We start from the raw sequence: 15994 nt of genomic DNA, 5'->3' as shown, positions 1-15994 counted from the left end.
AATCCTTGGAGAAGTGGCTGATGCTAGGACTGATGCAGGAAATATACAAGATGAGCTTGGAGCATATTGTCGTGCCAGATTGTAAGGAAGTGCTTCTTAAAGAAAACAAAACCAAAACAAAACAAAACAAAACAAAAAAAAAAAAAAACACACCAAAAATAACATAGTAATGGGGGTATGTCACAGGGATACAGGAACCATCTGAAAGAGCTCCCAATGGCCAGAGCTGAAAAAACTTCAGCACTAAAATAAATAAAGTACTGTTAGATTATAATTGAAAGTATAAAATATGTATAAAGTCAGACTGATGTAAATCATGAATAAATAAATAAATGTGGGGAAAGAGATGAATCTCCCTTGTCAAAGAATTCCAAATAATTTAATGTAGATACTTCCCTCTCAAAGAGGTTGAGCATAACTCCCCATACCTTAAGTGTACATAGTGACTTTCTTCCACAGAGTACACTATGAAAAGAGTAGAGAGAAAGAAGATTTACAGTAAAGAAACCTGACAAACACTACCCCAGCCAGGTGATGAAAGGAAAAATAAATGTAATAAGTCATGTTGATAGTATATAACTATTGTGAAATAAAAAAATTGAATGGCTTTCTTCTTTGGTACCTGAGAGAGAAACTCTTAAATCCTTGGGATTTCCCAAGTACTAGTATCTTTTTCATCTTTAAACCCTTGGGACCACACCTGAGTTTATGCTCAGGACTTAAGACAGAAGTATTTAGGGAGAGACCAGAGAGAGACCAACCATGTGATTAGAGAGTTGGAGCTTTGGACCAGGTGTTATCAGCCCAGCCCAACCTCCTCCATGGAGGGGAGGTGTACTGGAGATTGAGTTCAATCACATAGCTAATGAGTCAATCAATTGTGCCTAAGTAATGAAACCCCAGTATAAAGTCTGAACACCAAAGCCCAGGCAGGCTTCCTGATTGGTGAACACATGCTGTGCCAGGAGAATGACACACCCTGACTCCATGGGGAAAGGGTATAAAAACTCTGTGTTTTGTGTCCTTTATAATAAAGCTGTAATTGTAAGTATAGCTCTTTCCTGAATTATGTGAGCCATTCTTGCTTGGAATTGTGCCCTTAATCTGGAGTCTATGCTAACTCCAGGTAGTTAGCATCAGAACTGTATTGCAATAATGTAGTACTCTTGATATGATGTGATAAAAATGGCACTCTTTCCACGGTCTTCCTACCAAGAAAGATAATCTAATGGTGAAAAGAACTTCACAGAAATTCCAGTTGAGGGACATTCTATAAAATAGATAATTAGTACTCCTTAAAATTGTCAAGGTCATCAAAAACAAGGAAAGTATGAGAAACTGTCACAGCCAAGAGGAGGCTCAGAAGACATAATGATTAAATGTAATGTGGTATCCTGGATAGGATCCTGGAACAGAAAAAGGATATTAGGTAAAAACTTAGGAATCCTGCCTAAAGTATGGATTTTAAAAATAATATGTCAATATTGGTTAATTATTTATGAAAAATAATGCACAAAGGTGAGATATTTGTAATAAGGAAAAGTGGGGGTAAAGAATATGAAAATACTCTGCACAACTTTTCTATAAATCTAAAACTATTCTAAAATTTAAAATTTATTTTAGGGGCACCTGAATGGCTCAGTTAGCTGAGCATCTGACTTCGTCTCAGGTCATGATCTCACTATTGTGGGTTGAAGCCCTGCAGTTGGGCTGTGCACTGACAGCACAGAGCCTGCTTGAGATTCTCTGTCTCCCTCTCTCTCTGCCCTTCCCCTGCTCACTCACTCTCTCTCTCTCCCTCTCTCTCTCTCAAAAATAAATAAACTTTAAAAATAATAATGATAATAAAATTTATTTTTAAAAAATAATGTAGAAGAAAAATCAAAGTGGATGTCTTATGGCCTGGAATACAATAATACATTAAATCATCAGTTAGTGAGGTCCTATTAATTGACAAAGTTTAGTTGCTACCACAGAATCTTAAGTCAATTCAGCAAATTTTAAATGTAATACTTATTGAGTTCTCCTTCCAATTAAAACAACCTAGGGGCACTTGGTTGGCTCAGTTGGTTAAGGATCTGACTCTTGGTTTCTGCTCAGGTCATGACTTCACCATTCATGAGATTAAGCCCCATTACTGGGCTCTGCACAGACAGTGCAGAGCCTGTTTGGGATTCTCTCTTTCCCTCTCTCTCTCTACCCCTCCCCACTCTCTCTCTCTGTCTCTCTCTCTCTCTGTCTGTCTCCTCAAAAATAAACTTAAAAAAAACTAATTGAACACACTTATTTATCTGCTCCCACAAAAAAAGGGGGAAGTAAATATAAAGTTGTAAACCCACAAGAACAAAGAAAATGGGAGAGAAGATAATAACAAGTTATGTCAACATCTTCTTAGAAGATGGGAAGCAGAAGGAACAGTAGCAACTGACCCAGGAAAGCAGAGCATCTGCTCACAAGCACTAGTAGAGAAGCTCATTTGGCTGGCAAAAGCCAAAGGGAGCTCAGGGCTTTGTGGCACCAGGTATCTCAAAAGGCAAGAGTTATGTATGGTGCTGAATATATTAGGATTCGTTGAAAGCTTATACAGCAAGCTGAAGATCCCTAGGTTAACTTACTCACAACTCATGCAATTAGGCCATCACTCTTTAACCTCCCCCACCCCCTTGCAGGATACCAGAACTATTCGTTCAGCAGAAAAATCAAAACTAGAGAGTTAGAAAAAACAGACACAGTGAAGTGGGCCTAGGACTGGAAACAGCAGTGATGCTCCAGAGCTAGTTTGTATCAGCTCACTAGAACTGATTGCTAAATATTCAGGAATTTTGCAAGCCAATTGTTAAACACAGTCATTTTTAACATTAAGTTATATAAGCTGACAAAAAACTAAATTGTATCAGATGGACATAATAGCTACTCAAAGCTCATAACTTCCTAATTATTTTTTACTATATTTTACTAAAATTTATTCTCTCAACATTATTTACATCTATTATATCTGTACAGTAGAAATACTATATAATGCTGAGCTACTGTGCATATCTTCCCAACTCTTAGTGATATCATGTTAGTAGCTTGAAATTTGTAGTAAGAACATTTATACTTCAAACATTGGCAAGTGCTACAAATCACGGCTTTCTTTTTCTTTCTTTCTTTCTTTTTTCTTTCAGAGAGCTGGTTGCTAATATTTACCAGCACATCACTGAGAAGGATTAAGTGAAAGTCTAGGTAGTGAATTGTGGGGCCCACCATCACTTTCACCAGCACCAATACCAGCATCACCACCACCTCCTCTCCTACAATGATTGCCAGTATGCATACCTTTTTGATGATTCTTCTTTGAAGAAATTAAAATCCTAAAAGAAAATATTTACAAATACTTCTATTTTAGGATATCTTCAAAAAAAAAAAAAAAACATATTTGGTGCCCAGTCACCCTACAAAGAAGTCCACTCACATGCATAAAACTTCCAATCACCTTTTCAGGACCTTTTGCAAATATAAAAAGGCAACCTAATATTACCCTATAATTGAGGAAAGCCTCCAACCTAAAAGACAACAAACAGAAAACAGTAACTCAGAAGAAATAGAGACAATGCAGCCAGCAGAAGAAAACTTTTCAAAACAATAATTAACAGTCTCAGATTTACAAGAGAATGCTACATCCATGAAAACCAGACAAGATATATTTCTTCTATCAGAGAAGTCGTGGAAATTAAAAAATTAATAGCTGACGTTCACAATTCAGTAGAGTGGTTGAAAGCTAAAATTGAGGAAATTTCCTGGAAAATTAGAACACTGAAAAAAAGGATGGGGAAAAAGAGAGGGGAGATAAAAGGGTAAAAAAATTAATCCAGGAGCTCCAACTAATAGGAGTTCCAGAATGAGAATAGAGAAATTGAAGGGGGCAAACTTATCAATGACGTATGCGTTAGTTAGAAGTCATTTGGGAACAACTGGGTAGCTCAGTCAGTTAAGACTTTGACTCTTGATTGTGGCTCAGGTCATGATCTCATGGTTCGTGAGACTGAACCCCATATCGGGCTCTGCATTGACAGTGTGGATTTATTTTCTCTCTCCTCTCTCACTCTGCCCCTCCCCTACTTACATCCTCTCTCTCTCTCTCTCTCTCTCAAAATAAATAAATAAATAAACAGGAAAAATTTTTAAATTGAAAAGAAAATTAAAAATTCAAATTAAAAAGAAGTCAGCTAACAAAATAACCAAACAAAAAGTGGCTAAGGTGGGGTGCCTGGGTGGTTCAGTTGACTAAGCATCTGACTCTTGATCTTAGCTCAGGTCTTGATCTCAGGGTTGTGAGTTCAAGACCTGCATGGACTCTATGTTGGGCGTGAAGCCTACTTAAAAGAGAAAAAAAAGTGGCTAAAAAATAAAATTTTTTATCTCATATAACAACAAGTCTGGAGAAAGGCTGTTCTAGGTTTGGTATTTTGACTCAATCAAGTCTCCCATATCTCAGTATTTTGGCATTTGGTCCTTAGGTTTGTTTCCTCTCAATAAAAAATATGGCTATCACAATTTTAAAATGACAACATGCCCTTTCATAATCACATCCAAAGCAGGAAAACAGAGACAATACAATGACCTCTTCCCATGCATCTGATTCATATCAGAAAATAAAACTATTTACTGAAGCTCTCACTCCCTCCAGCAGATTTATTTTATTTCCTCGACCAGAAAAGCATTACATGGCCACCATTAGTTACAAGGTAAAATGGAAAAACAAGCATGTATATGGCAAATAAGAATGGGATTACCATGACTGGCTTTAGCTATTATGGGCACATTGTTGCCTAAATAAAATCAGAACTCTGTTAGCAAGGAATGTGGGAAGAATGTTTATTGACCAGTCAGCTAAGAATGTCTTCTATAATAATGCAAGAAAAATGTTAAGACTGAAGGACACATATCTTCAGACTGAAAGAGTATACCACAGTCAAAACATCAAAAGACCAAAACAAAGACACATCTCCTAAACACTTCTTAAAGTCACATTCAAAAGTTAGGAAATTACAATGACACTACTTCTCAACAGAAACACAAGAAATTAAAAGAATAAAGCAATGCCTTCTAAATTATGAGAGAAAAGCCATTTTTAACCAAGAATTTTATACCCAATCAAATTATCAAAGACTTCTTTAGATATTCAAAGCCTCTTAAAGTTTACCTCCTATGTATCATTTCTTGGGAAGCTACTAGAGGTACATGCTTCAGGAAAGCAAAAGAGTAAACCAGGAAAGAGAAATTCATAGGATTTTGGAGATACTGATAGCAGGTCCAGACAATTCCTAAACATGATTGAACAGAAAGATGGTAAGGCCCAGGAGGAAAGTTTCTATGAATAGATAGAATTTATAGAATGTCTGATTCAATGTCTTCCCAGGAGGTATTAGCAAAAATGACATAGAAAATGAGATAATGAGACAATAACCAACTTGTAGAAAAATAAAAGGCTATGCCAGGAAGAAAATATACTTAGAGAATACTAATGTTTGTAATGTCATAATATTATAAACAGTAAGTTCTGACTTAATCAAAAATTTTAATTTAACTGAATTGGGAGGATGGAAGGAGTGTATACCTGTCAGTCAGATCCTAACAGGAAGAAAATCAAATTGGGATAAGTCAGAAGAATATCTTTACAAAGGAATTATTCAGAAAGGTATGGGAAGAATGTAAAGAATTCACAGGGTTAGACTCCCTAGTCCCAAAAGTGGAAGGGAGGGAGCAGTTACTAAAACCCAAAGGAAGAACGTTGTGAGGAGAGACCACTTGGAAAAGAACAATGACCTTTGTTTGAGGGATACTGGGAGGGAGTTGGGTAATAAATACTCTTGCCTTTTTCTTTTCCCTTCTTCAGACCTCCTATCTGTTTCCCACTAACCAAACTCAACAGAAAGCCATAGAGTATGGGAGCCATATATGTGGTTCACACAGGTGAGACTCCTGGGAGAGAGGTGAACGGTGGAACTAGAGGGACAGACAAGAGACACCTGGCACAGAGGTGAAGTTTGATAGTGTAGAAGAGCTAAACCCTCATCTATCACAATAAGTCAATTTTTAAAACTTATGACTCAAAAGATTGTAGTATATGGATATTATTTACCTTTACAAAAGCAAATAACACAAGAAACAGCTGGTAGTGAATATTCCTGAAGTAGGTAATGGCATGAGAAAAGTACAGAGGTAGGAAAGTTCAAAGAGTATTCAAAGAACAAGTAGCCCAGTTTGTACCATAAAGAATCTGTAAAGGAAAAGTAGGAGATAAAACTGAAGCAACAGATTGGGGTCATATTGTGGCAGTTTCAAATGCCGGAATGAGGATTCTGTATTTAAACAGTGTCAAGTCTCAAGTAAGGGAGTGACATAATGAGAGCTGAGCTCCAAGTAAGATTGATCTGGCAGTGATATTTAAGATCAATTAGGGTAACAAAAACCTAGAGAACATGAGACTTAATAAATTTCTATTTCATAGTCCTAGTTACAGTTTTCAAGCATCTAACTTATACTAATGGTGACAAGGAGAATGGAAAATATGACATTAAGCTAAAATAGATTTGTAAACAACATTGAAAGGACTTGTTTACTAAATAGAAATAGGAGGGGCACCTGGGTGGCTCAGTCGGTTAAGCATCTGACTTCAGCTCAGGTCATGATCTTAGGGCTTGTGGGTTCAAGCCCCTCATCAGCTCTGTGATGACAGCTCAGAGCCTGAAGCCTGCTTCAGATTCTGTCTCCCTCTCTCTCTGACCCTCCCCCACTTGTGCTCTCTCTCTCTCTCAAAAATAAATAAACATCAAATAAATAAATAAATAAATAGATAGATAGATAGATAGATAGATATAGGAGGAGAATAGGGAAGAGTCAAGAATGACTATAAGGATTTGAGTCTGAATAAACTAGAAAACTATAGTGCTATGAACACGAGTAAGGGCATTAGTCCAGGAAAGGAGCAAGTCTGGTATAAAGATTCACTCAACAAATATCCACTTAATATTCACCTCACACCTAACCCTTTTGTAGGTAGTGGGAATACAACAGTTAACAAAACATACAAAAATTTCTGCCTTCATAGAATTTATATTCTGGTGGAGGAAGAGGACAATAGATAAAACAAATAAGTGCTATGAACGCTAGATGTCCTATGAAGAAATCCAAAGCAGGAATGTGGGACTAAGAGTTTGAGATGATTAATTTGCATTTAGAAATTAGTCTGAGATGGACCTGAGATATCCAGATGGAGGTGTCCAGATGACTGGAACTCAAGATAAGTTAGAGCTAGTGGTACAAAATAGAGATTTCAGAGTCAGAAACAAGAGAGCCAGACATGTTGTCTAAGGGGTCAGCTTACTGTTCACAGGGTGCTATGTCCTTGATGTAGTCACTACAATTGCCCAGTATGACCTCCAGTTTTTCAGGTCAAAGTAATTCTATTTTGTCAGTGTATGTAGAAATGATTGGGTTTGAGACAACTAACTCATGCTAAAACTACATGCTGATGTAAAGTCAGAATTTTAATGTTAAAATTAAAAACATAAACTACCAATTTAGTGGGAGAGCTCACCTTATTTAGTTAATACCTGTAGAAAAGTCTATGTAGTTAGGTAGAATATCTGACTCCTTCTTGCTTATCACAGAACCAGAGCCAGGAGAATGAACTGAACAATGTCAATGGTTGTGATTGCTTCATGCATTCCTTAAGCTACAAAGAATTTTGCCAAGGGACAGTAATGCTTCTTCCAGGTCAACTGTCTTCCCAGACAGAGGAAGAAACATGATATCAAAGTTTTACCCATTGATTCCTTTTCTTCTAGGCCCCTTACAGACCCTTCCTTGCATTCCTTTTTACTTACAACAATGTATAGTTCTTTTGGAACTGACCTATAGTTAAATAGTATTGTTATGACTTATGGAATTTTAAGGTTTGATGAAAATTAAGATACCAATAGCTTCATCTCTAAAGTATCTGCAGCCATCTAGGAACTTTTCCAGGGCTCATGACTGGATGCTATATGTCATATCCTGAGAGAACTCAAAAAACCACTCAGAACAAACATCTTCATCCACAATGAAGTTCTTCTCACCCACCCCCCTACTCATTTTGGCACGAAACTTAGTGTGGTATAAGAGAAGCAGAACTGAGAAGTAGCTGAAAATGTATTGATGTTGAAGATGTGCCAGTCTTTACTTTTTTTTTTAGCACTTAATATGGGACAAGGCACTTTGCTAAATGCTAGGGATACAACAGGCAGTTCCTCATGGGGTTTGCAGTTTATTGAGGTAGGAAGTATAAACCATTGTCAAAGTTAATTCCTGTGAATCTGTCTTAGATATTACATCACATCCCTGACCTCTATAATCCCAGGACTCATCGTGAAAATGATAGTTTTCTAAGATTTTGCAAGCCAGGTTCTGTCTTTCTTGCTACCCCATGGTAGCCCATGGACATGAGCCCGTGGATCCTGAGGGGGTATGGGTAGCCTAATCATGATAACATCTACTGACTACAGGGAATATATGCAGAAAGAAATCAAGTGAATTCATAAGCATGTATAGGCAAGAAAAGAGAGCTAAGAACACAATAATGAAATATGTCTACACCTTGGGGACAAACAAGAAGAAATGGGGCCAGCAAAGGAAACAGGAATGGTTTGGGAAGTAGAAAAAACAGTTTGATACTTGCCACAGATATGCCAGCAGATATGCCACAGAAAGCAAAGAAGAATGCGGGAAAGGACCAGCAGTAGACACCAGTGAGTTATTGGATCTGGAGATAAGAAGTCACTGGTCATCTCTAAAAGGGCGATTTCAAACCCTAAGTGCTAGGGTTTGAAGCCAGAAGACAGGATAATGATGACTGACTATATGGTACAGACAGAGCAACAAAATCAATACTTTCTTTGTTTTCAAAAAGGAGAAATGAAATAAGCACTCAGATACAATAATGTACACTTCTTAAAATGAGTAAATATATGAAAAAGTAGGGAAAAGAGTATTTTAAGTATTTTTTGTTTTCAAGTCAGATGCCAAATTCTAGAACTTAGATGGATTTCTCCTTTAATTAAAATGCAGTGTAGTAATTATCTTGCTAGGAAAATCATAATGTATGTCCACATTTTGCATGAAATCCTGCTACTGATTACACAACAATTCTACAAAATAAGAAAGTATAATTCTTAATTTTATACAGATGAATAAATATTTCCTTTGAATGTGCAAAAGAGAATGTGTCAAGATTCAAATCTTTAGTCAGGATTCTAACAGTCTTTATAAGCTAAAATGCCATTGATTTCTGTGTAAAATGAGACTGTCTTTTCTATAAATGTATTATTCTCTGTCTCCAAATCAATTAAAGATACCTTGCTATATTCACAGGAGACTCCCTAACAAATCAATACTAATTCCAAAAAATGTTTTAGAATTTTAAAATTTCATTCACTAATTTTAGTCACTAGATTGATTCATATTGAACAGGACTGGCATTCAAAAAAGAGTATATTACATAAAATTATTACTATATATACCTATTATTAACTGAGTGAAAAAAGACCTTATATAAAAGTGATTTCACAATTAATAATAGTACTGTGATTACAGTCAGTTCCCAATATCCATGAGGAAGAAATATAACTTGGTTTGTTTTCCTACAACTTAACTGAATTTCTATTTCAAACCCTAGTTCTGCCTACATGGATCATGCCATAGTCAGGCTTTGTTCTTGGACACCTCAAATAATCATGGGTACTACTCTCTCCGTAGGGCTTTGTCCAAAAGGAAGGGCAAAAGACCTTCAATATCAGATCCACCAACATCTATTTTTCCATTGCTTCCTTGCTATCTCTCCTCTTTCAAGGCACCCCTGATAAAGGGTATCCACAGTTAATCCACAGGGCATTAACTGTATATAAAACCCACAGTTAACATCATATTTAATAGTGAAAGGCAGAATGCTTTTTCCCTAAGATCAGGAGCAAGACAAAGATGTACACTTTAGCCACTTATATTCAACACTGTCCTGGAATTTCTAGCCAAGGCAAGTAGCCAAGAAAATGAAATAAAAATCATCCAGATTAGAAAGGAGAAAGTCAACCTTTTTCTATTTACAGATGGATGTGATCTCATATATAGAAAACCCTGATTAATCTATTGAAAACAATTAGAGATAATAAAACAGGATACAAAAATCAATTATATTTCTCTACACTAGCAATAAACAACCCAAACTGATATCAAGAAAACAATTCCATTTTCAATAGCATGAAAAGAGTAAAATATTTAGAAATAAATGCAATTAAAGAAGACAAAATGTATACTCTGAAAACTACAAAACACTGTTCAAAGAAATTAAAGATCTAAATAAATGGAAAGACATCCCATGTTCGTACATCATAAGACTAATTATTAAGATGTCTACGTGGATCCTGCTTGGGATTCTCTCTCTCCCTTCTCTCTACCGCCCTCCCCCCAACGAGATGAATAAATAAACATTAAAAAAAAACACAGAATGAGAAGAAAATTTGCAAATTATATACCTGATGAAAAGACAAATCAATTTTTAAATGGACAAAGGGAGGGATACCTGGGTGGCTCAGTCAGTTAAGTGTACTACTCTTAATTTTGGCTCAGGTCATGATCTCATGGTCGTGAGATGGAACACTGTATTGGGCTCTGTGTTGGGCATGGAGGCTACTTGAGATTCTCTCTCTCCCTCTCTCCCTCTCTCCTTCTGCCCCTACCCTGCCTCTAAAATGAAATACAATAAAACAAAAATAAAAATAAAATGGACAAAGGGAGAAACAGGACCTCTCATTCATTACTGATGGGAATGCAAAATGGTTCAGCCACTTTAGAAAACATCTTGGTAGTCTCTTAGAAAACCAAACATATTACCATGATCCATCAATTGTACTCCTTGGTATTTATCCAAATGACTTGAAACATATTGTCCATACACAAACTTGAACATGACTGTTTATAACTACTTTACTTATAATGGCCAAAACTTGGAAGAACCAAATATCCTTTAATAAATGAATAGATAAACTGTGGTGCATCCATACACTGAATATTTTCGGTGATAAAAAGAAATGAGTTATTAAGCCATGAATAGACATTAAAGAACCTTAAATGCATATTGCTAACTGAAAGAAGCCTACTTGTAAAGACTACATACAATATGATTCCAACTATATGAAATTTTGGAAAAGGCAAAACTATAGAGACAGTAAAAAGATGAGTGGAAGCCAGAAGAAGGGAGAAGGGGAGACAGGAAGGATGAATAGTGAAATGTGGGATTTTTAAAGCAGTGGAACTATTCTGTATGATACTATAATGGTGAACACATGTCATTATAAATTTGTCAAAACTCATAGAAACTACAATACAAAGAGTGAAACCCAATGTAAACTATGGACTTCAGTTAATAGTGTATCAATAGTGGTGCATCAATTATAACAAGTGTGCCACACTAATGCAAGATGTTAATAATAGGGAAACTGGGAGGGGGGAAGAGGGAGCTGTGGGAAAGGGAGTATATGGTAACTCTGTACTTTCTGCTCATTTTTTCTATAAATTACTCTTAAAATTTATTACTTTTTTAAACATGGGCAAAGAATCTAAATAGATAGTTCTCCAAAGAAGATATATCAATGGCCAATAAGTGCACAATAGGTGTTCAATTATCATTAGCCAACAGGAAAATGCAAACTAAAACTGTATTGAGCTACCACTTCACACCTATAGAATGACTACAACCAAGAAGACCAGGCTGGCTCAGGCGGTAGAACATACGACTCTTGCATCTAAGGGTTGTGAGTTCAAGACCCACATTGGGTGTGGAGCTTACATTATAAAAAAAAAAAAAAAAAAAAAAAAGACAGATGAGGATGTGGAGAAATTGAAATTGGTACCTTTACATACAGCTGGTTTTGAATGCGAAACGTATAATTACTTTGGAAAACAGTCTGGCAGTTACTCAAAAGGTTAAATGTAGAGTTACCATGTGACCCAGTAATTCTACTCCTAGGTATATATCCAAGAGAATTAAAAACACGTCCACATAAAATTTGTACACAAATGTTCATAGCAACATTACTCATAATAGCCCAAATTGGAAACAACTCAAATGTCCATCAACTGATGAAATCGATAAATAAAATGCAGTATATCCATACAATGTAATATTATTCATTACAATAAAAAGCAATAAGAAGAAATGGTATACTGATAAATGCCGCGACACAGATGAACCTTGAAAACATAATGCCAAGTGAAAGAAAACCCATCATGAAAGACTACATATATTCCCACTTATATGAAGTATCCAGAACAGGTAAATACATAGAGACAGAAAGTAAATTAGTGGTTGCCTGTGTTTGGGGGTTTGGAGCATAAATGGGAAATGACTGCTAATGGTTATGAGGTTTCTTTCTAGAGTGATAAAAATATTCTAAAATTTATTGTGGTGATGGATGCATTATCCTGTGAATATACTAAAATCCACTGAATTACACAGTTTAAATTGGTGAATTGTATAATAAGGGAATTATGTCTCAGTAAAGCTATCGTCTTTAAAAAATAAGGAATTGATTGAAGATATCTGTGAAAACAAGAATCAGAGGTGATAGATTTAAAGCAACACTTTTTTTTTAATTCTAAAAATTGTCAACATATTTGAATGTACAGGACCAAAAGTCTAAAAATCTAGAATATAATAACCAGATAACCACACACTTCATATGAGACGCTGATGGCTTAAGTTTCTTATACTGAAGGCATAATTTTCTTACATCAAGGCTTAAGTTTCTACTATAGGTTGATCTTACTGATTCAAAAGAGAAAAATTATTTACATTTTGACAGCTAGTTTATAAGATGTCTGCCATAATTCCAAACATTCCATCTTGAAATGGAAATGTCTAGCAGAAAAAGAGGGCACTTTGTCCTGTGTGTCTCTTTTTATGAGGAAGGAAATATTTTCCAGAAGCCTCCATTGCAAATTTCCCCTCTTGTCTCATTGGCCAGAACTGTGTCTCATGCCCCTTCCTAATCAGACTTTGTGTGGCTGCTGGGATGGTTGGGAGGAGTTTACCATCATTGACTTAGACTAATCAGGATTTACCTGTGTCGAGTGAGTGTGGGGTGGATACCAGAACAAAATTAGGACTCTACTGGCAAGGACAGGAGCAGGAATATTGGGTGGGCACTAGCTAAACCTGCTACATAAACAAAAAAGAAATATAAAATAAAAATTTTCCTGTACATCTTTCAGCTCAGAATGAAGTATGTCCCTTTCTTCTGTGCCAAATCAGAAATGAAGCAAGAGTTTTACAGCCTCCTAGAGCATTTGATTTTTCTGGGGATTTTCCCCCCCTCAAAAAACAACCATTACTTCCTGGAAAAGGTGTACCAGAGCACACATTCTAGGAGGTCATCAGAAACCTACTTCCAGGTCTTTGCTAGCACATCATTAGCATAAGCCATTATTCTCTACCAGTGGTCCTGCACCATACAATTTTGGATGTATGCTTACTTATAGAATGCCACCAATTTCTTACTACTCAAAATCAGTGTCATTCACTCACATAACAAATGTTTAAGCAGAACTAACTCTACTATATGAATGATGAGTAATACCTACTAAATGCTTACTGAATGCCAGGTACTATTTTAAGTGCTTTACATATGCTTGTTTATTTAATCCTGAAAGGAACTTTTATGAAGTAGGTATTACTACAATTTCTATTCTGCAGATGAATGAGTTATGAAAAGGATAAGTATCTTGCCAGAGAACACAAAGGTAAGTAAAGCATGAACCCTTATTTTACAAACAACAAAGGAAACTGAGACTGACAACAAGCCATTTGCCTGAGAATAAGCAACAGAGGATAGAAGCTGACAGGAGAGAACTCAAACCAGGCAGGCTAACTCCAAAATCAGAGCTAAGAAACTACTGCTCCGTACATTACAGGCTGTAAGTGTAATTCATGCAAGGCCATCTCACCCAGTTAGACAATGACTTTCCAAATAAGATTTTCAAAAACTCATATTGGTTTTTGTAAAATAACTTCAAGAGAATGTCTTGATTATTCTAGACACCATTTAAGATTCAACTTTCCATCTCGGAGTTCTGCTGCGAAGCTTGCTGTTCTCAGCCACTTATTTATAACACAGTTTACCATATTTGTTTCTCTCAATGAGTACAGATCTGTGCACCAGTTAGGGTTATTGGATTTAAACATGAAAACTCTGCCTGATCTGGAACCATTACAATTTAACTCCCTCAAGCAGGTGGTCAAGTTAAAAGGATGGTGAAATCCATTAAGGAAAATCTGAATCAGATGACAATTGTGTGTCAGAAAGATTAACCAGTTTAACTAACCAGATTTCTCAACCCTCACCAAATCGCTCTAGACTCCAATAATAGGAGGCTGCCCTGTCTAATTATCAGTGGTACTCTGAATTCCATTCCACCTGCTGACATCTTGTCACAGTCTCCTTCCTTCAGTTTCCACTCATTAGAGCTCAATGGTATTAAAGCTATTTGTTATTGTTTTCTTCTTTTTGTGGGCTGAATTGTGTCTCTCCAAAATTTATATGTTGAAGCCCTAAAGCCCAGTACCTTAGAATATGACTATATGGAGATAGGACATTTTACAAAGTGATTAAGTTAAAATGAGGTCTTTAGGGTGGGCCCTAATCCAATCTGACTGGTGTCCTTATAAGAAGAGGAAATTTGTACACACGAAGAGACACCAGCAATGTGCATGCACAGATGAAAAACCACGTGAGGACATAGGGAGAAGGCCACTATTTGCAAGGCAAAGAGAAAGACCTCTGAGGAAACCAACCCTGCCAGCACCTTAATAGACTCCTAGTCTTCTGAACTATAAGAAAAGAAATTATTTTGTTTGAGCCACCCAGTCTGTGGTATTTTGTTATGATATCCAACACACTAATAAACGTCCATTGTTTATATGAGCCTCTCCAAAGAACAGTCTTTGACATATTCACCTTTGTATCCTTTACAAATACTTGAACATTAAAGGCACTCTTTCCATGTTTATCTTGTTATTATTACTGTTTCAATATTCACTTCAAATATCTTTAACCAGATATAGGTGATAAGGCCCTACAAGACCAAAAAACAACAGCAACATATTCAATTTTTAAAATGTTATGTAATATCTGCCATGTGCTAGGTGTTTAATATACAAAGAGGAAGAAGACTATCCCTACCCTTAAGATATTTATTTCCAGTCATCTAGAAAGGCATATAAATTAATAACTACAATATTGCTGGATTAATTCTGATGATGGGTTTGGGGAGTGGAGAAATCACACCTTATCAGATATTTGAAGGCCACTTTGCTATCATAGAACTGTCTTTGCTCATTTATTTCAGGAGAGCAGCTTGTATCTTACCCTAAGTGTAACATGGGTCAGCAGTAGCACAACAGCCTGTTCTGCTGTAGAACCTGTGATTCCAGGTTGACTTGACAACAACACTTTCACTAAGAACAGTCCCTCTACAACCACCAGGAAACAACTGTTTGGACCATGTTTCATGAGGATGAGAATAATTCTTTTTGGCTACCACACCATTCAAGTGGAGTCACCAAATGTCTCTACATCCACCCTTATAACACAGAGGCAAGCTCAATTAAAAAAAGACAACCGCCTTGCTGGTTAAGATTTTCTTAGCTCAGCATGAGGGGATATTATCAATGCCAGAGAACTCTGAGGTTGCTTTCGTTCTTTCTGCATTGCAGCATGTGCGTGTTGCAGTTTTTGGTGAAGGAATTATTAGGTCAAAGTAGTTGTAGTCCCAGTAGAGAAGCATTGTTGAAAATGTTGGTTTTGCTGCTACCTAAATAGCACATTTTAGTCATCTATAAAATGAGAGGGTTAAACAAAATCATCTCAAAGGTCCCTTTTTGTTCTCAAATTCTATGATTCTGTAATCAATAGCTCAACTT

This window comes from Panthera pardus, unplaced genomic scaffold (assembly GCF_024362965.1).
Source record: "Panthera pardus isolate Hobbes unplaced genomic scaffold, ASM2436296v1 HiC_scaffold_24, whole genome shotgun sequence".
Classification (NCBI taxonomy): Eukaryota; Metazoa; Chordata; class Mammalia; order Carnivora; family Felidae; genus Panthera; species Panthera pardus.
This window is presented reverse-complemented; position numbering follows the sequence as displayed.